Source organism: Eptatretus burgeri, chromosome 17 (assembly GCF_056783735.1).
Source record: "Eptatretus burgeri isolate ZD-2024b chromosome 17, Ebu_testis_v1, whole genome shotgun sequence".
Taxonomy (NCBI): Eukaryota; Metazoa; Chordata; class Myxini; order Myxiniformes; family Myxinidae; genus Eptatretus; species Eptatretus burgeri.
The window spans coordinates 13250576-13274713 of NC_140977.1; the positions used below are offsets into that span (position 1 = coordinate 13250576).

General features: G+C 46.0%; 1 protein-coding gene across 5 annotated transcripts in view; it reads right to left on the bottom strand.

Moving 5' to 3' along the window:
• AMMECR1 (AMMECR nuclear protein 1) overlaps positions 1–24138 on the bottom strand; it is a 100772-nt gene that overhangs the window by 74453 nt on the left and 2181 nt on the right. The gene's annotated exons all lie outside the window — the stretch shown is intronic.

Consider the following 24138-nt stretch of genomic DNA (forward strand, 5'->3'; position numbering starts at 1 on the left):
GCACTACATAGTCCTGGATCCTCGACTTGGCTTGTTCCTCCTCAGCCCGGATCAATGTCTGCACTTATGACCTCTTTACCCGTATTCGTAGCAATCCCAAGGGAATGGCTGAACTCCCGAGTCAGATGTCCGTCATTCGATGATTCTTGTTTCTCCCTTTGTAAGGTAAAGATGTATAAAGCGGGTTTATTTTGTTTTCCGTATCTACCAAATTTGAATTTTAAAGGAAATTTTAATCTATTTGCGAGTTCCGCAGCTCGTGTAACATTGGTAGGTTGTTGTACCTCCAATTTCAAAAACGAATTTCCCAATCGGCAAAGGCATCAACAAACCTCTTCAACACAAGCCATTTCACAAGGCAGGAAACCCTGGGTTTGCTCGACTTCATGTGTCGTTCTGAAGCCATCTGACTCGCATTCAGTTTACGAACTTGGACCTCGCCCAAACAAAGACACCTTGGTGCTCCACTTTAAAAAAAAAAAAAAAAATTCAACCACGGGAACACTCAACGTTCCCACTAGATGGCATGCCTGCTCCTCCTCCTCCTCCTCCTCTGACCAATTAGAAGCTCTTGCCATGCAGTGGAATTGCTGAACAAAATGCCTCCAGATCAGCACTCGCAGCAAAACCGGGCAAAGACCGCGATTTTCCAAGAACAACTCGTGGTGCCTCTTTGGGTAAACCCACCATTGTACTCTGAACACCCGGTTCTCGTTTCCTTCCGCATGCACCTCCAGAGGTGCTCCAGGTGGTCATGGTTTTAAACACATATCGTGACAACTTTAATTCCTCCCTTCTCAAAAATCAGCATTTTGTTAATCCATCGTAACATTCAAAGCAACATTTTGTTCGTTGGTCTGAGTTCGTTCAAATTATCTTTCCGACCATTCACAATTGCATTTTGTTAATCGACACTCTTCAAAATAACTATCATTTCAAACAGTTGTGTCTTCCAGGCAACTACATTTCCTGAAGTATTGCCTACAGCGTGCTCTTGTTCCACTCTTGAACTCAACGTTGTGGCCGGATCCGATTCCACCTTATGCAAATGCGAACACAAAATGGAGGAAACAGATGCCATTGGAAGACGCAGTCACACTACCCGACACCAATTCACACATGCTCGGGGATTGTGACCACTGGCGTGGCACAAGCGGGTGGCCGTGTCTGACAAGGCGGCAACCACAACCCGAGTCACGGAGCTGATTTCAGCCTGGATTTCGAGCATTCGGAGTAAAAAGGTCATTTAACAGTGTTCTCGTGAAACAACACTCGTGCCACAATGTTGGCAATAGAAAACCAACTCTTAATTTACAATTCACACGCTTTACCTACCTCATCCAAATTACCTTGTACTGTACCGATCGAGCTTCGACAGTGTAAAGGTTCGAGCATCCGCTCCGAGACTGGGAGGTCGGTGGTTCAAACTCCGGCCGAGTCACATGGAAAACTTTAAAAATGGAACACGCCGCTTGCTTGCTTGATGCTCAGCATTTGAAAGGACAGAGCACAGACAAACAACGTTGGAAAGGCAGTGGCAAACCACCCAGTACAACCCTTGCCAAGAAACTGCTTCAGCAGCACCGACACTCCGTAAAGAGTACGAAACATCAGAAATTATAATCAAATAAAGAAAATGAACAGCTCACCGAAATGCATCAACATGATCTCTGGATTCTGAAACCAAAGCAGCAGTCACAGTATGTGGGCACGTTGAGACATTGCATCGAGCGTCTGCCTGTAATCCTTCTGAGGTCGGCAAAATGAGTGCCAGCTTGCTGGTATCCTGTGTCGGAGTGGCGGCCCGTCCAGAATTGTGCCCAATAGCCAAGGAGACTGCTTAGGCAGCACCAACGCTCTGCACAGAGTATGGTCCCAATGGTTGGATGGATCGAGCACAGGTGATCAAATTAGCAGGAGAGGCAGTTGTAGCTATTTTATAACGAAGACAATTTTGAAACAGACGACGAAGAAGTACGAGAAGATGATGTTTATAAGATCGGTGCAGTGCTATGGCATTGAAGAATGGTGTTATGTTTCACATGGTATATTAGTACAGGCGATGACATCAGCATTGCGTGGGGAGCACTTCCACATCGATGCTGGGTATCACCCAAACGCACGGACAGCCTGACAGCTCACAAGGCTTGCAGAAATAGCATGCCCCACAAATGATGTTCCTTGTGGAGTGTTTCGAAGGAAGAATCACCCCTCCCACCTTCCCACTCCCCGAGCACAACAACACAGTGCAATGTGATGTGATGTGATGTGATGTGATGTGATGTGATGTGATGTGATGTGATGTGATGTGATCCTCGCGGAGCGGCTTCATAAGCATCACCTCTTCTCGATTTGCTTCCTTTGTCTGTTAAAATTTTTACATTTTCTCTCCTTCTGTCCATACATTTTATCAGATGTAATAGCAGGCACCTTCCTCTCAAAAGCCACTCACACAGCTGCCCACAACCTCCAAGACCACATGTAAAGGTTTGTAGGGTATGTGTGTGTGTGTGTGTGTGTGTGTGTGTGTGTGTGTGTGTGTGTGTGTGTGTGTGTGTGTGTGTGTGTGTGTGTGTGTGTGTGTGTGTGTGATGTGCGTGCGTGCGCACACATCTTACTGGGCCCTCGGGGGCCGAGCTACGTGTAATCCGAGAGGATGTTCACGCCACGACAGACGATCGGGTGCTCGACATTGCACTGATCCCCAACCAGGCTGAAATACATTTTGTTCAACGATTGAAATGCAGATCAAACCACCTTTATCGTTCATCTGGTTAATTTGGACCAAACACAGCTTCACTCCTGCGTATCCTGAAACCAAATTGGAATGGATGTAATGAATGCAAAAAGCAATCCACGCCATCAAATACATTTCGACCTCAACATTCAACCGGCGAGATCATGGCCTCAATTTTCTAGGATTCCAAAGTAATCCTCCTGATTGACGATATGCCTTACGAACGGGAAAACATTGCACAGGGTATTTTCCGTCGAGCCGAGGCATTCCTCAGCAGCACCAAGCTCATCATGATGTACGAAGCTTTCGCATGGAGCTCCATGGAACATAGCCCCCCACTCTGTGCTGGCGTTCCTGCTTCCCACTTTGCTGCTATTGAAGAAGTCAAAAACATGGTGTTGCCCACCCATGGCATCTCAAGGCAGGAGGTCGATTCCCAAGAAGTCACTCTCCCAGTGGTGGTAAGTTGGTGAGCTCTCCATTTAATCAAGCTTACATCTGGCCTTGCTTCTACCGACCACACAGCACCAGGCAAAAACAGGCATTTCCGGGTGCCAATCAGCAGGCCACACACACTTACTGAGCCTCGCTTGTTTTCTGGTGACACCTCCACAGATGATGGCGTAAGGACACAGAAACTGGTGACAGGAAGCGAGTCGTGTTCGTGCAAAAATAACTTGTATTGTATTAAATTGTCGGCGTATACACAAATCAAACCACGGATCAAAGTCAAATCAATTCTAATGCTTCCAGACCTACCAGCTGCTTTTGACACAGTTCACCGTAACATATTAAGTTAAATCTTTGATCCTGTTTTGGTGTCTCTGCATTTGCCCTTGAATGGAAAAAAAACAGTCGGTGACATCATCGTGATGGCGGATGATTTCAACAGTCCATTTACCAACTTCATCTGGAGCTTTCTGCACACTTGGTGCGATTTTGGGACTGCAAGATCCGAGTTCGATTCGGCGACCATCCGAAAGCCTTTTGGTGATGGATAAAAGGGACCTCCAAGTGGAGTTTTTAGTTGCAATCCACCCTCTCAGCCACGATTCACAATCCTATGATGGGGCAGTTGAGGTGAAGGAACTTCCTTTCTCAACATGGAAAAGTAATCCGACCGAGGATCAGTCCATATGGTGATCACAACAAATGTGTGTCTATCTTCAGGCAATCCAAAAAACGTATTTTTTTTAAAATCTCAAAGCTGAACACTCAAATAAGTGTCTTTATCTTACTCAGCGATGTATCAACAATCCAAGGTATGCTGACGATACCACTCGGTTGGCAGAAAGTAAAGAGGACTCGATGAAACTGCTGTAGACAGTGAAGGAGGAAATTGGAAAGCTGGTCTTAATGTTCGGATTGAGAAAGTTCTGGAAAGACAAAGATGTGACGATACAAACCAAGAGGAGGTTGGTGAATGTTAAAGTGCTGATGCTAAAACAGAAAGTGTCACATTTTGGACAAATCATGCGTGGAGACGATGAAAGTCTGGAGAAGTCAACCATGCTGGGTATGGTTCGTGGAAGAAGCAGACCTTGTCCGTGCTGGATGGATGGGGTAAAGGCTGCAACCAAGATGTCTCTGCCAGAGTTTCAGGAAGCGGTGCAGGATACGGATGTTTGGAGAAATACGATCATGAATGTTGCCAGAAGTCAGACACGACTTGACAGAGCTAGATAACTAACTCAAAGTTGTGGAGGCACTTATCAAGTTAATCTCTGGTTGTGCTCCCTGTCCATCCCTCCCCTCAACTCAAATGACATCACTGCAGACTCTGCTTTCGTTAAGGTACAATGTCTCAACTCGGTGTTTGCAACCAAATTTGATGGATGCAAATCCATCCCATTCTGTCCCCATCTTTTCCCCCTTATACACAATACTGTCTGCTGGACTTTGGGTCATTCTTACCAGACAAAGGCAGAAAATGTTCATGACCCTGCATCAGCGACAGGTCCAGATGTTATCGATGGCCGTGTTCCCAAATCCTACTCTGCAGCCCTTTGCTCGTCTTCTGTCTGTGTTTTTCAGTCTGTCATCCTTTGGCTCAATCCCGTCTGCCAGGAAGTCAGCTACATCCCTTCAATTCACAAGAAGGGTACAAAAACAGTCCCTACCAATCATAGGCCAGAGAGCTTACTGACAATTTTAAGCAGTCATGGAATCCATAATCGCTCCGACGTCAAGTCTTTGCTCTCGTCAAACAGCCTGAACTCTGACCATCAGTTTGGATTCCATCCCAGGCATAACACTCGGCATATTGTTAACCTCCACCATCGAAGATGGACGGAGGTTACTGTTTTCACCCCTGTCTGTTTGTTTGTTTGTTTGTTTGTGAACAGTATTACGGAAAAACTCCTTGACGGATTTTGACGAAACTTGGTGGGGGGATTAGGTATGGTGCAAGGATCATGCCATTAGATTTTGGACTTGGTCCAAAGTCCAATATGGCCGCTATGGCGGCCATTTTGAAAAATATTTGAATTTTTGTTTTTGCATTTCTACATGTTTTAAGTGATTTCCAACCTCCCCCCCCCCACCAAAAAAAAACAAAATTTTACAACTTATTTTCAAAAAGAATTTAGATTTTTTTTTGGACATTTCTACATGTTATAAGTGATTTCCAACAAAAAAACATGCCAAAACTAGAGGGGGAGCACTCGGTAGAGTGCAAAACCTCTGCCACCAATACTACTGGGTCACTTAAGTGAACCTGATATCCTATTCATTGTAGGTCAAAACGGATCAGACTCTACTGAACCACGATTGAATAAACTACACTAGATCGACGCACATGTAGAAATAGCAAAAAAATAAAATCGAAAATTTTTTTTGAAAAAAAGGTGCAAAATTTCTGGTTTTTTTTCTCTAACAATTTTTTGGGGGTTGGAAATCACTTAAAACATGTAGAAATGCAAAAAAAAAAAATCAAACATTTTTCAAATAAAATCGAAATTTTTTTGAAAAAAAGTTGCAAAATTTTCTGGGTTTTTTTCTCTAACAAATTTTTTTTTTTGGTTGGAAATCACTTAAAACATGTAGAAATGCAAAAACAAAAATTCAAATATTTTTTTAAAATGTCCGCCATAGCAGCCATATTGGACTTTGGACCAAGTCCAAAATGTAATGGCATGGTCCTTGGACGATACCTAATCCCCCCACCAAGTTTCGTCAAAATCCGTCCAGGAGTTTTTCCGTAATACTGTTCACAAACAAACAAACGTAATACTGTTCGCGCCTGTTGTTTGCGTCCTTTATTACGTCCTTAAAAAGTGAGTTTCCTGTTTGGAATTATTTTCAATTCTGTTTGACTGCTGGGCGTGCTCACATGTTTAACTTACAGCCATTCAATTTAAATAAAGTTGTTCCTCGATCATAAACTGACATTTGTAGACCAACGGACAAATTTATCCAGCTGCTTAACCCCGCTCTTACTCCGTACGCACGGGGTAAAAAAATACAAATTTTTTTTGCAGGTGACTACTGTACACAAGTCATACATTATCCTACTGACAGACAGACAACAGCTGCACAACTTTGCTAATTGGCAAATGATTTGACGTTTGTCTGAGAAATGGAACAAGTCCTTTAATCCTGGGAAATCCATCTTGCTCCCGTTTCTTCACAAGGATTGTCAAACAAACTCTCCAATCTATTTCCATAGTCAGCTACTGGAAGAGGTCGAGTCTCTTTAACGCCTTGGCCTCACCATCAGCCCTGACCTCTCCTACACGTTCCATGCAGAATAAAAAGACTGCTTCAAAAACCAACGGCAGATTTGACAGCCTCCATTGTTCTGAGTCACTCCGTGAAAAATAGAAATGATGCACAGCCTTCAAGTTCACTGTCCATTGCAAAAAGGAGTACTGATCTCCCCTCTGGGCTGCCGTCTCATGGCGTCCCATCTCTTTACCCACAATATTGTCGATCTCGATATCGTACTTTAAAAAAAAATATTCTGATGCCTGCTGGTTGCATCGTCATCGGGTAATGGCTGTACCTTCGGCAAACGCTCTTGTACATTAGGACGATAATTTGGCCAGAGTACGAGTACACAACAGCCTGCTCTTTTCAAAAGGCACCGTGGGATTTATAAGATCCACCAGGGAATGCTAGCAGAAAGGACACCCACCTTAATGTCCCTCTGAAGAATTATGTTGGTACTCAACACCAACAAAATAAAACGGCTCAGGAGGTGAGCAATGACCGAATGAGCTATCTTTCCTGCGCTGTGATGCTGATGCAGTGCCCCCTGTAGGTTAGGGCAGTAATTTGTAATTTGTTCAGGGTGCCGGCGATAGCTCGCCTACTCTTTGCGAAGGGCACAGTTTGATCTCTAACGTCCAACAACTAATGCCGGCAGACGGGATGCCCAGTTTGACGTCCATTCGAGAGACGGCACATACATTGATAAATCACGCTGCCTGCGAGACACCGGGATGACAGTTTGTAGCTGAGCCAAGATTCAAAGTTCTCATCTGAACCGATGCCTCATGATGCTCGAAACCCGGGTTCAAATCTCACAGGATCACACACGTTCGTCCGTTTTCCACCAATATCCCTTGTAATTCACATTATTAGACAATGATGTGAACCAATGCCTTTATGGTGCACGTGGTGCAGTGTACTTGCTTTCGATCAATGAGGAGAAAAGACAATATATGGCTGTCGAACCACATAACCAATGACATCAGATATATGTATATATATATATATATATATATATATATATATATATATATATATATATATATATATATATATATATATATATATATATATATATATATATATATATATATATATATATATATATATATATATATATATATATATACATACATATGATATATATGTATTTTCTGTTGACCAATTTATGCTGAGATGACCCTAAAAAAATTCATTCTGATCGAATGACGTCATAATTGCATACATAGAATGCTGCATAACAAAGGCACCGATGACATAAAATTTAAAAAAAGAAAAAAAAAGAAAGAAATCACATTCCCCATGGGGAGTACTTGACATGTGACAAGTTTCAATTTTTTTCCATGGAGTGGTTTTGGAGATAGAGGTCCAACGTTTCTCCTTTTTCCCACATGGCTGCCACACGATGTGACCGATGATGTCATAATTATCATTAAAACATCTCACATGAATATTCGCTGCGATGGTGAAAATTTCGTGTCAATCAGACAAGCGGTTCCAGAGAAAAGGGAACAACAAAATGCAGACATGCACGTACATACACACGTACGGGACCGATCGCTTAACCCTGCTTTTCGCTTCGCGAGTGCGTGCTACCTAAAAGGGTGCTCTTCGACTTTGTGAGGTCACCAGATATGCCTCCACCTACATCATCACACATATTTGTACCAAGTTTTATTTAAATCCCTGAACGCAGATTCAAAATATTAAATAATTCTGGCTGCTAATAATGAAGACCATGCTTCCGATCAGGTTGAAATTTAAAACACGTATTTCCCTTTGGCTACCAGATCATAATTGTGACGTTTCATGTCAAGTGATGAAGCGGTTCAAGAGAAATAATGTTTAAAAAATTTCCGTTCAATCCAACATGGCTGCCGCACCACTTGACCCATGACGTCATAATTATCATTATAAAACATTCTCCAGAGTCATCGCACCCATGGTGAAAATTTCACGTCAATCGGATGAGCGGTTGCAGAGGAAACGGAAAATGAGGATGGACGGACATACGGACAACCCAAAAACATAACGCCTCCGGCGACTTCGTCAGCGGAGGCATTAAACAAAAGAAGGCTTTTTTGTTGGTCGCATCACATGGTGGAGAAGCCTCATGATTGTTCGGAGTGATTAAGAACTACACATAGCATTATCCAGTTCTTGAGAAAAGAAACGAGTACGGTAACTTGGGTCAGGATTTAAAAAAAAAAAAAAGTGAATGCATTAATTTTGTTGAGCAAAAGCTCAAAATTCCAAAACCCAGGCTTGTGGCTCGAGCCCAATTCCCACCTCGATCTTCCCTTCTTGCATTCACACTCACAGCCTCTGGGAGAGGAGTTGAAGGTACTCAGACTTCCACACCAGGCCAACATTAGGCCCAACACCAAGCACGGGTGGTTATGCACTTTGGGTATGATCGTCAACCGCTAGGACTGAACACAGTACGGGTCTTATGTTTGGAGCATCCAGTCTGTACTCTTGCTATTTTCGGTTGCAACGCTATTTTCTGCCAAATGTGATCAAAATAGCACACACGTACGTCCTCGGGGATGAACAGCACATGTTTTCGGGATTCACCACGAAACTGCGCATCTCCGTGCATCGGCAAAATACTTTTTGAGAGGATTCGAGCGGATGACCATCGCTGCTGAAAGCGACGACGGGTTTTGACGTGCAATGTTGCCGTCACCAAGATCGCAAAGGTATCGTGTGGCGCACTTCAAAAAGCAAGATGGCGTGCGAGTCGTCATTTGTTCCAAGTAGAGTGAGGATGAGATCAGCTGAAGCAGGAAACCGTGCGTGTTGGGTAAAAGTTAAGGCTCGAGTGGAAGCAAAAACCAAAAGATTGCATCAAGCGTCACAACCAAAGGTCCAAACGTGGCATCAGACCAAATGGGGATGGCACTACGTAATGGGGGTTGTGACCGACCCTGACGATTACTTACGGTACTTCTTCAATCGCTAGTTCACCACAACTGCGAAGTCCTTTCAAAAGGGTGCTCCGATTACGACGGGTAAATCAAGCTTGTACGCAAGGCAAAGTTGCACGCTGGATAGATATTAGATAATCTTACATTATATACAGCCTCAACTGAAGCATTTGCAAGGTTGAAGCTGTTACATTTTTTTGTCAATGTCCACAGCATTCAAGAAGGAACTCATCCATAAGCATGAGATGCAGGAGGACATTAGGAGACGTCAGTATTTACAAATTACGAAGACACAAGTCGATAATGCAAAATACAACACAGCTTACGGAATTTTAACCTGGGATCAAGGGCTCATGAGTGGCCCTGCAGATACGCACACTCGCCTCGAAGCAAACAAGCCTGGGTTGGAATCCCGACCCAGCTCTAAACTGTCATTCCGGTGTTTCAGACAGGGCGATTCATCAATGTGTGTGCCGTGGACGTTAAACTGGGCGTCACATCTGCCAGCATTAGTTGGTGGACGTTAAAGACCCCACGGTGTCATATTCGCAAAGAGTAGGTGAGCTGTCGCCGGCACCCTGGCCAAATTACCAATTCCTGCCTGAGTCGAACCTCAGGTCTGGCCAGGCAGTTTGTGAAAGACTTGGGCCAAAACGTACCTTGACCAACCACACATGAACGAGGAAATAATTGTGGCAGTAGAAATAAAAAGAAGGTAAACCTGAGCCATAAAGCAGCAAGGCCATCTATATGAAGATCAAAGTAATTTATGAGGAAGCAGTAAAGTGTGGTCTTTGAGAAGGTTGAGGTGGGGGAGGGTGTGGGGGTGGGTGGGGGAGACGTTAAATGTCATCAGGGCTGTTACATCACGCATGTCACAGCCAATCAGGGGCCCTCAAGACAAGATCAAGACATGGCTTCCTCCACAAAAATTACCTGAAAATTCATTTCTCCACATCAAAAACAACAGCAAAGTCGATGGCATGGCTTCGCAAATCTCCAAACTTCCCACTTGAAGCAAAATTGAAAGATGGCAAAAATTTCAACCAGGAATGTCAAATTTTGTGAAACCAGTGATAAAATTTTGAAAAAAAACAAACAAACAAACAAAAAAAAACTTGTTTTTCACCCCTGTGACCCAAAATCCCTACCCCCTGCAGCATGAAACCAGACATCAAATCAAAACAATTATTACACATTTCATGACCCCCCCCCCCCCAATAGCAAGTTCTTCTTGGATTCCTCGAAGTGCATGCGTTGTGGAAACAGCTCCACTCCGAGCTCTAAATCGTGTTTCAAAAAATATATACATTTTAACAGCTTTTCAGCATGTGCAAGCATCGATTTGTCCACATTTTAAAAGGCTCAAATGACAAGACGAGGGATTATAAAGATTATTAGAAGACCGGCTTGAAGCCTCGAGTCCTTACCATCAGCCACGTTCTCGAAGCTCGAAGACTGATAAACTCATGAATCGCGTGTACCAAACACATTTGTGGTAAACGATGTCTCGTTGCCACACTCGTGCGGCAACGCCACCCTGTTGACAGATGCTACACTTCGTGGTGCATGCTGCAACGGGAAGGAAGCATCGGTGCAACAGTTACTGCCAGTTAAGCCAGGATTTGATTGTGCTCCGACGGCATCGATACCGATGTCAGCTTGTTCTTCAACAGCACTGGGTAATTGGGCCGTTAAGAAAAGGTGACCGATCGGTCGCCAGGGTTCGTCGGTAAATAGCCATTATTTGTGACCGACACGTTAGCCATGTTATCGACTGTCCGTGATGTACCCAAAGACTGGATATTAACTTCGTACGCTCTGCGATCCCAGGAGCGTCCTTGCAAATCTCAAGGTGCCGAAGCGGCGCGGGCTGCGAACGCTTCCTTGTTCACAAGTTTTTGGTGTCCAAAACGGTTTGGAGGTTTGGTTTGAGGCAGTGCTCAGCACCACGACAAGCTTCGTCCACGCGTGGCTGGTATTTGAATGCGGAATACCTGTTACAATTCAATAAGTCTCCTTTGGACTTTTGCTGCTGGGAATGGGTAGTTTAACGAACGGCTCAGCATTATTCCAGGCACAAGGTCACGGGCAATATCGTGGAGACACGACGCTACGCAATGAAATAAAAGTGCAATCATCTCCACATGGCACTCCCCGGAACGTTAGCCCGCACATACTTTGCTTGCCTGCAGGCATCCCTCCTCCATCCAAGTGGACTTTTGAGTATTCTGCCTTTTTTAACGTTTCCATTCGTACGCGGTCACGATGGATTGCTGAAACAAACTGGAAGAACACTGATGGAAGGCTGTTGTAAACTCGTAGCAAGCTAGGATGGCACTCGGTGGAGCGTGTGCCTCCATCACGCTAAACAGTTCACGTTCTGTATCCCATCGATAGGCCGGATCTGAATTCGTACCTCAAACCAGGTCGAACCAGATTGTTCTCGTCACCTACTCAACTCATCCACCCGTAACACATCCATAACTTTGTGAAATGTCGCGCTATATATTGTTTTTGGACCCCCACATCTCTCAATTATGAAGAATCGATTGAAAAATAAATAAATAATTCTCGTATCCGGGTCCGGATCTTCGCTGAAATCGAATCACTTCGTCCTTGTAACACACCCAACCTATCCGCCAAGTTTCGTCTGAATCCGTCGACACATTTTGAGATATACTGCTCACAGAAAGGCAGACAGACGGACGGACAGACGGACGGACAAACGGGGGCGAAAACAACCTCCGTCCACCTTCGGTGGCAGAGGTAACGATGTGAAAATGGAAAGATTTGCACCTTCAAGGAACAATTTCTACTTGAACTGCAATTGCAAATGTAAATGTAATGACGCAAGATGATCTTAGGGCTGGGTTTAAGGATCAATGAGTTTCCTCCTTTTTTTATTTATTTATTTTGCCCCTGCAGGGTGGACAACCAATTGAGGAGCTGCAACTCAAATCATGCACATACATGAGACAACACTGGCCTTGACTGCACACAAACACAACCACCGGGTTTGGTAGAAGATACATTACTTTCCATGTCTGGGCATCAGCATCAGCCATCATCTCTTTAACGAACTACCAGGAGCTCCTGAAACTGGCATCCAGGGCTTGGCACTGCTTTGAAAAACTACCTTGGAGCCAATCCATTCATAAAGGCATAAAGGCGTACAAGGACGTCATCCATTGTGCCATGGACTAGAAAGGCTGGTGCTGCCAAATCACAACTCCTGACGTAATTGATGTCCGAGGCCTTCAAAGCAGCGATTTTGTTTGAACAAGCCTTAAAACGTTGTCGTATGACGATTAAAAAGCATGGGTAGCAACAGAGTTGGTGAAGAGACATCCTAAACTTCCTGAGTTTTTGGAAAACTCAAATGACATGCACACACATACACACACTTCTGAGTACCAGTGATGTCACAACCATGGAGCCGCCTTCTCACTGCACTCGGCGAAAAATTTCCCCAAGGAGGAATTTTCTCCTCCCCATGGATGCCAACCTATGGGGATTGGCCACGCTCACGTCCCTCCATCAGTGTGCAATGGATCACAGGCTTTGACACAAGTACAAAATTGTATTGCGGACCCGAGGCATCAAAAAGCAACACATGTCGAACAAAGCTTCAAACGGAGCACCTCGCCACCATTAGAGCATTTAAATTACATCGGACGTGGAAATAAATATGAAACGGTGCTCTCGGCTTGCCAGTTCGATTGCAGAAGACGCCATTTGCAATGCCGTGCATGCACGGGCAACTTGCTAGTCTTTTCAAATGCTGAACGTCAAGCAAGGAAGCAGCACGTACCATTTATAAAAGTGTTTCGTTATGACTCGGCCGGGGTTTAAACCTCCGACCTCCCAGACCCAGAGCGGACGCTCCAACCGTCACACCACCGAGACTGGCAAATTCTGTGAATCTATTTGAAAGTGCAAAAAAATGTTGTGTTTACATCCATACTGAAGATATATCATGATTTGTAGCTGCAAACCACTCTCGGTCAACGGAACATTCAAATTGACCCCTTGGTCCCCAATCTATTCCACCAGTGGGGCGAGGCAACAGTGTGACAGGCACAGTGACATCACCATGATGTTGTCTTGGGTAACGGGTGAGGGTGAAGTGTTGCAAGTTGAGGAACCAACAAACGCCAACACCACGTTGACTGGATGACGAGACCTTCTCGTAAACACCACAATCACTACACATGTACAGGATACAATCACTTACCCATCCCTAAAGTACCCACCGGCTCCCTCTGTACACATTACTTCTCTCATTCCGGTTTAACCCCTTCTAGTACTGTTTCGAGAGACCCCTACTTTAGTACCATCCTAACTCATGATTCGTTATCCAGAGTCACGATCCAGAAATATCTCCATCATAAATGTACAAAGTCCTGTCTCCTTCAGCCACCCCTCATACCTGTCTATCTACGCCCGGATTCAATCGAGTCGCTCTACACCGGACCCCCTCGATGGCAGCTATGTCCTTCCTCAGACGAGGCGATGAAAACCGCACACTATGTTCTTACTCTTCCACGAGCCTTGCTCTTGAAGAGAGATAGATAGAGAGAAAAAAAAGATGAGAGCTCACCAATTTCTATACAGCGTCAATATAACATAACAGGTAAACCAGGAAACAATACAATTCGCTAAGGCAGTGATCTTCGCCATTTTTTAGAGGGGGACCACTTTTGCCGATAAGACGTCAGTGTGAGAGCCGCCACACTTCCTGCAGGACTCCAAAATGGCTGCTATTAGGCCCCACCTCCATGTATTCTTTGAAACCATTGGGTCAATGTGATAGCATTAATGGCAAATAATGATGGGGGTGTTTTCACATTTGTGTATTATCGGCCACGCGTCAGGGGCCGCGCTTTAGGCTGCCTGGGGCCACCAGTGGCTCGCGGGCCGCACAATGAAGAACAGGGCACTACGGCAATATTCACAATAATGACGACTGCAGCACCTCTGGATAGACATTTCTCGTCTGGTGGTTAGGTGCCAGAATTGTGAGCTTGGTGATATAGACAAGATGATGACCTGTAATACTGCCTACCACGAGGTGGTGCCACACGATACACATTTACAGACACAGAATTGGGGTCTTCCCCCCCCCCACCACTCTGAACCCCCTACCCAGTAGGTTTGAAAATGTTTTTTAGCATCTCCATTTATCAAGAGGATTCCAACGGTGTGCAATATGATGGGTTGACTCCCGGTGGGGCCAATTTTATCGTTGGATAGAGACAGACAGAGAGAAACACAACTACAATACTACATATTATATATATATATATATATATATATATATATATATATATATATATATATATATATATATATATATATATATATATATATATATATAAGATTACCTATAGCTGCCCAGCATTGTCCTGTCTGCTGACCAATCATATTGTTGTGGTTACCAGATTCGCAAACCACCATTCAGGTCCCTTAGGTGAGGTATCTCGGTAAGTGCATGTGTAGTTAGGCCCAAACCCGTTGTCTAGTGGGAATACATGTCATTTATACGTGCTGCGACTCTTTAGGATAGCCGTTTTTCTTTTACTATCTTTATTTTGGACCAACCGCCATGATCACAACCACATCAACCACCGACCACAACCACCGCTTCACCACAACCGCCACGACCTTCACGCACACCTCACAACCGTAGCATCGCCACCGTTCTCGCGCCACTCATGGGCACCGATGCTGGACTCGTGTAGGGCGCGCGTCGAACAGCGTGTACAAAACCACGGATTTTCTGCTTCAAAAACGGATCGAAAACGACACACGCCCACTTTTTGCCGTCCAATCGGTGAGCGAGGGGCGAATTGGCCCCGCCCCCAGGGCGATCGATATATGCAAATTTGTGGATCAAAAAGCCTTCACGCCCACTTTTTCTCGGGCCAATGGGGAGCGAGTTGAAAGGTCAAAGGGAGGGGGTCAAAGGCGAAGTTACGGGGGGATAAAAGGACGGTGTTCGTCAGTCAAAGGAGTAGTAAAAGTCGGAACGAGGCGAAGGAGTCGGAACAGAGAGTCAAGACTTCGCGGGCGGTGGAGCTGCTCGTCGTGTGCGTTGAAGTCGGAACGGAGGGGACGAGCTGTGGAGAGGCGGCGAGGGCGAACGAGGGGTGCTCGCGTCGTGCAGGGAGCTGCACCCCTGGGAGGCCGGCAGCGCGACCTGGCCGAGGTGGAGACGCTCGTCGCGCACATAATAAAGATCCTCTATACCCCGAGCATCAGCAACCCCCTCCTGTTTCCCCCCGCGCTGAGATAGTGCGACCAAGGGGGCCCCGTTCCCACCCCCTGCCAGGCACTGTCCACGAGGCCCGCGGGTTGCGGGGCCATCGCCGCTCCGCGTCTCATCACCAGACGGGTAGGCCCGACCAGGTCTCGGCCCCAGGCCTACCTCATTCTTGAGGGTATTTCTTTTCCTTGGTTTTGGGTATGTGTTGTCGGCGCCGTCTGTGAAGTAGAATTGTGTAAGTGTTGCCGTGTGCTCGGTAGTCGGAATTAGCTCTGCACTGTGTTTTCACTTTTATGTTTGCTTTTTGTGTAAATGGAATTGTGTTTTCTTTTTTGTGTGCATTTGGTGGAATTGTATTTGTGTGCTTTCCGTTCGTCGCGAATAAATGTGCTTTATTGTTGAACTGTTTCCCGCTTCGCTTCGTCTTTTTCCCCATTGAACCCCCATCTTGCTTCACGTAAAGGGTTGGTAGTGGGCTGAATACGCCCGATAATTAATCGAACCGTCGAGGTCGACGATAACACCGCTCGGTTATTCTGATAGTACGGAACGGGTCGCTTAAGTGGCCCGTGTCCGAAGTCGACCTGCGGCGAGGTGCGATCGCCCGGTCTACCCTCCGCGTGGGTACTTAGGTAGTTCGAATTTGGCGAGCAACCCTATCCCACGCGGGGGCTGATTGGCTCGATCGCGGTGAGACCGAAAGGTCCACCCGTGACTGGTTCCCGGCGTTAGTCCGAGAGGGTCACGACTGGATTGTCCGTCCGGTGGGCGACGTGCCGCGATTCGAGTTACGTGGCCGTCGCACGCCGGCGGGCGCGAAATCCGCAACAATATCTATTCCCACCCCCAGATCCTTCTCCTGTGTGACACGCTCCAAGACTGCTCTGTATATTATAATGTTTTTGTAGGAAAATTACGTACCCAGACCAGGAATCGAACCCAGTCCCAGTGCTCTGCCATCGAAGCTATCTGGGCAACCCACCGGCTGAGCACACAATTCTTCCACATATAGAGATGCCACTCTTTTTCCGGGACACTCACTGATAACCATAGGAGCAGCAACAGCCTGTGCAGGAGAGGGTCGTGGCATCTCTATGTGAAAAAAATATGGCACCCTTGGGGAGGGGAGAAAGTCGAGTCGTGACCCCCTACCACATTTCTGCTATCTACATGACTTACCTGTGACTCCAACGAAGTTTGGAAAGCCTACGCTTCACCCGATTAGCCAACTTATTGATGCAAGTTATAAATTGGAATGGTCCGAGTACCGATTCCTTTCGTACCCCACGCCTTACATCCTTTCCACTTAACACTCGTCAGGTCTACGTTGAGGAAATGGAACAGAGAAATAATTAATGCAAATGAACTTTTTCACACCGAATTGTTTTCATCAAAAGGTGGCTTCTGAATTCCTGAACACGAGAAGAGCACCTGTGTGTTGTGGACAGTTCCACTGCCTCCAAGGCCTCGCTAATCCAACACACAGTGTCCAGCAGGTCGACTTTCTCCATGACATATATCCCAGTACAAAGAAGTCTCATCATTCTCAACGGCACTAATCACAGTCATCCTTCACTTCATCGTTTTATTGGTTAATGGAGGGTTTAAATGGCTCCAACGGAAGTGCACATACATCTAACAGTTCAAGAGTTCCATTGCAGAGTTGGAGAACCTTTCCTAATCCGAGGGTCGTAACAGCTATTGTTGTCGTGCGGGTCGAGACATGCTTCGAGATTTGTTATTAATTTAAACAGCACATGATGTCGATAACTAAACCGGGCGTAGTGGCGTGCGCCTGTAATCCGGCTACTCGGAGGCTTGGGTTGGAGGATCGCTTGAGGACGGGAGCTCTGCGCTGGGCCGCGATATAAGAGGGTGTAGGGCAGCCCGGAATCATGGCGAAACCCAATCATTATCCCTGTGTCGTAAGAGGCGACCAGGGTTGCGTCACGAAGGGCATCCGGCGTAAAACCTGTGCCAAATCAGTATGCGGATCATAACGGATGATCCGCTGTGGCGACCCCTAACGGGAGCAGCCGAAAGACGAACAACAACAACAACAACAACATGATGTCGATAACTAATTTAACCAACTCGTACACCCACTCCCTCCAGGAGCGATATGAAGGGTCATGTTGTTGTCCTATCTGGGGTATATAGATTACAGTGGATCTAGTCTTGTGTCCGTTCGTTTGTGGTGGACACGGCAAGCAGAGAATGCCTCAAGGATGTCGAGATTCCTCCAGATTTCTCTCAGCTTACTGTTTAAAAAGGTAATCATACGTGTTTCTGGTATATCTTTTTTTTTTAACTTCTGGTAGGCCTCTTCTTCTTCTTCCTCGTTTTCAAGCCCCATGAAACGCCACGATAAGCTATTTAGACACGTCAACACGACGATTGTTCGAGGAGGAAAACTCCCTTTGGGGAGAGGGGATATTATTGGTTCACGAAAAAGTAAGTGACCACTATATTCGTTATTGGTGTGTGTCTGTCTGTCTGTCTGTCTGTCTGTCCCAAGCATAGCTCCGTGGGTTTTGATCCGATCCTGATAAAATTTTGGTGGGAGGTTTATATTGTTACGGCTGTGGAAATTCGCAATACACCATAAAGGTTCCTAAGATCAGTTATGACGCTAAGTTTATGTGCAGATAGTTCCCCACCATTGTTTAAACTTTAAAGAGAATTCGTGTAATTCATCGGGCTGCGACTCTTTGAGATAGCTGTTTTTCTTTTCTGTCGTTATTTTGAACCAACCACGTCTCAACCACCATTACAACCACAACGCCAACCATGCCACCATCACAACCACGATCGCATCAACCACAATCGAACCACCACCACCAACGTCGCTCTCAACAACCGCTTCCGAATGGCAGAACGAAAAGCACTTGGGAAGCCCGTGAGGATTTTTTTCCCGCCTGATTCTTCGCCTGTTCTTCCCCGCGCTTGGTGTGGGGGAGGTGCGACCGAGTGGGGGTCAAAGGTCATGTAAAGGAGGGGTCTGATTTTGGGGGAATAATTCCCTGGCCCCGAGCCAAAACTGACTTTCCTCATCCCCCGCACGGCGCGGGGAGGGGGAGCGAGAGGGCACGCCCTTTTTGGGAAGCTTCCAGAAGGGAGGTGGAGCCAGAAACAGGGCGGGGCAAAGGGCGGAGCCCCGCTTTACAAAAGGCGAACAGACGCGAGGTTCGGAGGTCTCTTCTCGGTTCATGCTGGCTCGTTTGTTCTTGGTCTCATGGCGTTGGTCACCCCTTGGGCTTCTCTTCTCCCTCCCTTGGTTTGGACCTCTTCGTTTTGGGATTCTCTCTCTCTGGTCCTGAAGCCCCTTCTGCCCTTCAGTTTTTTCTTGTTCGGTCGTGGGTCGTGAAAGCACCGGCAGCAACGCCGGAGAGAGCTCGCTGACCACGCCAGGGGCCCAAGGTAAGGCACGGCTACGCAAGGCCGTGGGGAGTCGACGTCGCGACCTGCCCACCGTCGCGCCACGAGGGCGCGGTTAAGACCCTTCGGTCTCACGGGATCCGTTCGGTCTTCCAGGTCCCGTGCCATAAAGGTTTACGAACCCCGTCTACCTCCCTGCCTATGGGGAGGGTTTTTCTTTGTTTTTGTATGATTGCTGTGGCGTCGTGTCCTGCCAAGTAGAAACTGTGTAAGTGACTGTGCTTGTAAATAATAATCGGAGTCAGTGGTATTGCTTTTGCTTTCTATTCGTCGCTTGCATATTGCATGAATGTATAAGTGTTGTTGTAAATAAATGTCCTTGTGTGCAACGTATCCCGTTCGTCACGTCCTCCTTTCACCACATTGAAAGTGCCATCTTGCATCGTGGAATGAGTAGTGGGGTTTGAACACCCGGGTAAAGAAGAGAATCTGAACCGTCGAGGTCGGCGATAACACCGCTCGGTTATCCCTGTAGTACGGAACGAACCGCTTAAGTGGTTCGTGTCCTGAGCCGACCTGCGGCATGGTGCAACTCCTCGGTAGGTTACCCGTGCGGGTATTTAGGGATATCGACATTCGACGATTTACCCTATTTCGCGCGGGTAGAATGCGGACTGGGTTGTGGTGAGGTTAAACCCCCACCCGTGACTGGCTCGTGGCGGTAGTTCCAGGAGGGTCACGACTGAATTGTCCGTCTGGTGGGCGACGCGGCTGCCATTAGAGGTACGCGGCGCGATCGCACACCAGGCGGGCCAGAATTCGTAACAATATCGTGATCTAGTTGTGTTTTCCTGAGAATGGGCGTGGTGCGCCCATTATGGGCAGAGCCACGCCCAAAAAACATGTGTTTTTAGGGGGTAGCCGATTTCAATTTGCATCTTCTCCGAGGGGGTTTGTTGAATCTGGCAGGGGTTTTGGTATTTGGTTAGCCCAATGGCACCTGCATAGCCGCACAGAGCTTGATTTTTCATTTTCGTCCCAAGGTCAAGGTCACAAGGTCACAAACTTAGAAAATTGCGAATTTTGACATAAAAATCCATCTTCTCCAAGGGGGTTTGTCGAATCTGGCAGGGCTTTTGGTATTTGGTCAGCCCAATGGCACCTGCATAGCCCCACGGAGCTCGATTTTTCATTTTAGTCCCAGGGTCATGGTCACAAGGTCACGAACTTAGAAAATTACGAATTTTGACGTAAAAATCATTCGACAGCCCAAATTTTGAGAGCGAGGATGACAATATTTTTTATGCATAATCTTGAGGTAATTCCGCACCTAAAGTCTTGAAACCATTTTGCTCTATCTCAAACACCTTGCCCGTGGCGCCCCCTTCAAGTTTGTTTTTACGCTGATTTCATCAAAGTCTGGATAATCCGAGGAGTGCGAAATGCCATAGAGCATATATATATATATATATATATATATATATATATATATATATATATATATATATAAATAAATATAAAGTTACATTGTTCCTGGAATGTTCCAGAGGAGGTTTTGCACCAAAGGTCATAATCCTTGACCTTTGACCTTTAAAGTTCACAAAGGTCAAATTTTCAAAGTTGTGGGGATCGAACCGGTTTTTCAACCTTCTTCGATGAACCAACTCCAATAAGCTATAATCCTGTTTCCTTATTATCTTGCCAAAACGAAGTTTTTGCAAGATATGTTAGTCAGCTTTTTTTTTTTTGTTTTGTTTGTTTGTCTGTAATCACGTATAAATAATTCTGCAGAGCACAGTTATCATTGGAAATTTTTGTAACTTCGCATATCAGAGGCCTATAGAGGTCCCTCTCAGCGCATAAAATTTTGAAGGTCAAGGTCAAAGGTCAAGGTCACTGTCGCAAATCAGGGGAGTCGACGAAACCCTGATTTTTTGAGTAATTTTGATCGGATCGTCTTCAAACTTCATGGGAATATAGTTCATGGTCTGGTGCTCAGCTGATTAATTTTTGGTGGCGATTGGCCTTGACCTTCATGGTTAGCGCCTGAGGTCAAACTTTCAAGTTTTAGGAACCATATCGTGTGGTACCTCAAATTGAACACCTCGATGAGTGCTTTCTAGATATGTCAAGCTTGAGACATTATGACGTCATTTGGTGACGTTATGAGGCAAACGCATATTTTTCATAGTTACTCTGTAGAACGATTCTCATCGGAATCTCTCGTAGGCAGATATTCCTCAAGGAGTCGCTCCTGGTGGATAGCAGCTCTGTTCACCTCAGTGTGACCTGAAAGAAGTCACACGTGGTCACCTTTTGGCAAGATACGGGTCACCCTGCGGGTGACATTGGTTCTTATTTTAATGTCCACAACAATGTTTTGTGACCTTTAAAGGTTATGCAAAGGTCAAATTTTGAAAGTTGTTGAACGAAACTGGGTTTTCGACATTTTGCAGCTAATAATAAGGTGTCGTCCACCAGACGGCGGTCTCCTTGGGTTAACCTGAGGCGGTCCCTTCGGGTGGGTGCCTGGAATGTCCTATCCCTAAGAGAGGATGATCACCTGTCTCTGTTATCATCTGATGGACATGTGGCTCGTTTTCCTGACGCTGATCCTGCTCACCAGATTCTCTCAGCGAGGGAGTCTCATGAGTGAAGGAGGCCAGTGGGCCGACCACATGCCTCGTGGTTGCAGCAGGTTGACCATCATCTCAAGGAGATGGGGATGGGCCTGGCATCTGCCTGGGGGATGGCCAGACAGAGGCCCCTGGAGTACCGGCGGAAAGTGGACGCAGCGACGCGCTGTTCTGGCACATGCTCCCATACCTGACCTGACAGCTAATAACCCATCTCTCGTACCACATCATGTTGATCATTTTTATAACTTGGTCAAAAATTATCACATTGTCTCATCCTTGACTTCTGAAACAATGTATATCGTCAAATACCGCTCGTGAACCATTGCCGTCTCCAGACTTGTTATTACAAAACAATATTAATACCAACATTAATATTATGTTACCATTCGTGTTATTCGAAACAGCTTTGGAAAAAAAACTGCCATGATTAGCTACCTCAACGCGGACGCACACCTTAACACTGACTTCACCAAAGACGGAACACCCCCCCCCAACCCCACCCCCCTTGGGGAGGGGAGCAAATCGAGTCACAACAACCTCCATCGCGTGACCCTTAGTCCTTCTGTCAAGTTTGGTTGAGATTGGATAAGTAAGGACTGAATGTATCATGGTCAAAATACCGTCGGACAGACAGACAGACAGACAGACAGACAGACAGACAGACAGACAGACAGACAGACAGACAGACAGACAGACAGACAGAAACATCAAATTGCGTATTTTAGCTTGATCGTTCTGACTGAAAAAAAACAAAAACACACGGCACTGAACAAACTTTCCGTTTCTCCACGCTCGCCCATTCCATCAACCACAGCCAATGACAAAACTAAATATTCACTCACTTCCGCTTCGCTGCAAAAGCTCAGTGTTGTTTGGATCGAACCTCCGCTTAAACACGAGTGAAATGAAACTTTTCAGAAAATTTCGAATTGTTCTCACTCAGATTTGAACATCACCGTAATGCGTATTGATCGGCTGTTTAAACTTTCTTCATACTATCTGAAGGGCCCGTTTACCATGGGGCACTTGAGTCCTGTTCTTTTCAAACAGCTCATACCACCACGTCCGATGACAGTTGCGTTATTTAATTTGTTTCAAATTAAATTATTTTGTGGGCACTTATTTATTGAAAATTCAATTATAGCTTCAGTTTCCCGTCCACTTATGGGGTAGCGCACAGTCCACCGGTGGGTACACACGTACGTACAGTACTCTCATTACATCCACACTTGCTGCATCGGATCAGCATGACCCCATTGAGTAGAATTGGAAAGTTTTCATCTTTGCCGGTGGTCTTGGGGTCGTAGGAAGGGGGGGAGGCAACTTCTCTATGTTAATGTATATCACGTAGCACCACTCCAGGTGGGAGAGGGTATTACAAATGCCACCCTTTACAGTACACAGTGCAGTATACCTGTCCTCACGGTTTCCAGTGCAGTGAGGTGTTTTGAATTATAAGCAGTCGGCATGTTTTTTTTTGCTTCAATCCCGTAACATGAGATATTTTTATTTTTATTTTCGGGAGCGATTGTGCCAGCTGTCAGTTGCCTTTACACCGCCAAGATAAAGGAATGTGTCAGAAAAACGTGCTGTATGCTTGGAACAAGATCGCCCGTAGGGCGGGTACTCTGCTAGTACAAAACAATTCTTATTCGTACTCGCTTTCATCTCAATCTATGCAGCCGTACACCGGTGACAAACACATGTACAAAGTAACAGAGCATGTGCGTGCCTGCAAAGCTAATCCTTCCGGTCTTCCTGTTCACATCCTGCCAAAGTGGATGCTGTCGCTTGTCGCGGTGAATATGGTTACGTACAACTTATGAGGAGTAAAGAAGTTCTAAGATTTGTTGAGAAATAATTTTGTGAGACTTTCCAGTGAAGGAATTTGTAATTTGTTCAGGGTGCTTGCTTACTCTTCGCAAAGGATGCCGTGGTATCTTTAACGTCCACCAACTAATGCGATCAGATGGGAATCACGTGTAATGTCCACCCGAGGGGTGGCACACACGTCGACGAATAACCGTGCACGTGGAACACCGGGATGGCGGTTTATAGATGGGTTGAGATTCCAACCCAGGCTAGTTAGCTCAGAGGCAAGTTTGCGTACCTCCAGGTTATCCTGCCAGTCGTTCATACATAATCGCTGCTGAGAAAACCGAACAAAATGTCACCACGTGGGCCGCATCAAAACATGCCGTGGCCCAGTTCTCACCTGGCCTGCGGGACCGCACCTGGCCCGCAGGCAGGAGGTTCCGACGCCGCTTTCAATGGTTGTTCGGGGATTAAAAGAATGTTGCGCCGTTCAGATCACTGTTGCAGACGGGAAAAGGTAACCTGCATTGCAGGCGACAATTAGCCAGTGTGCCGTCAGGGTCCATCAAGGCCCCTTTGAGGAACCAGAGAGAGAACAGCGTTTTTACTGATGGTGATAACTATCGTTGGATTACCGACCACCCCATTTAGTTAATGGTC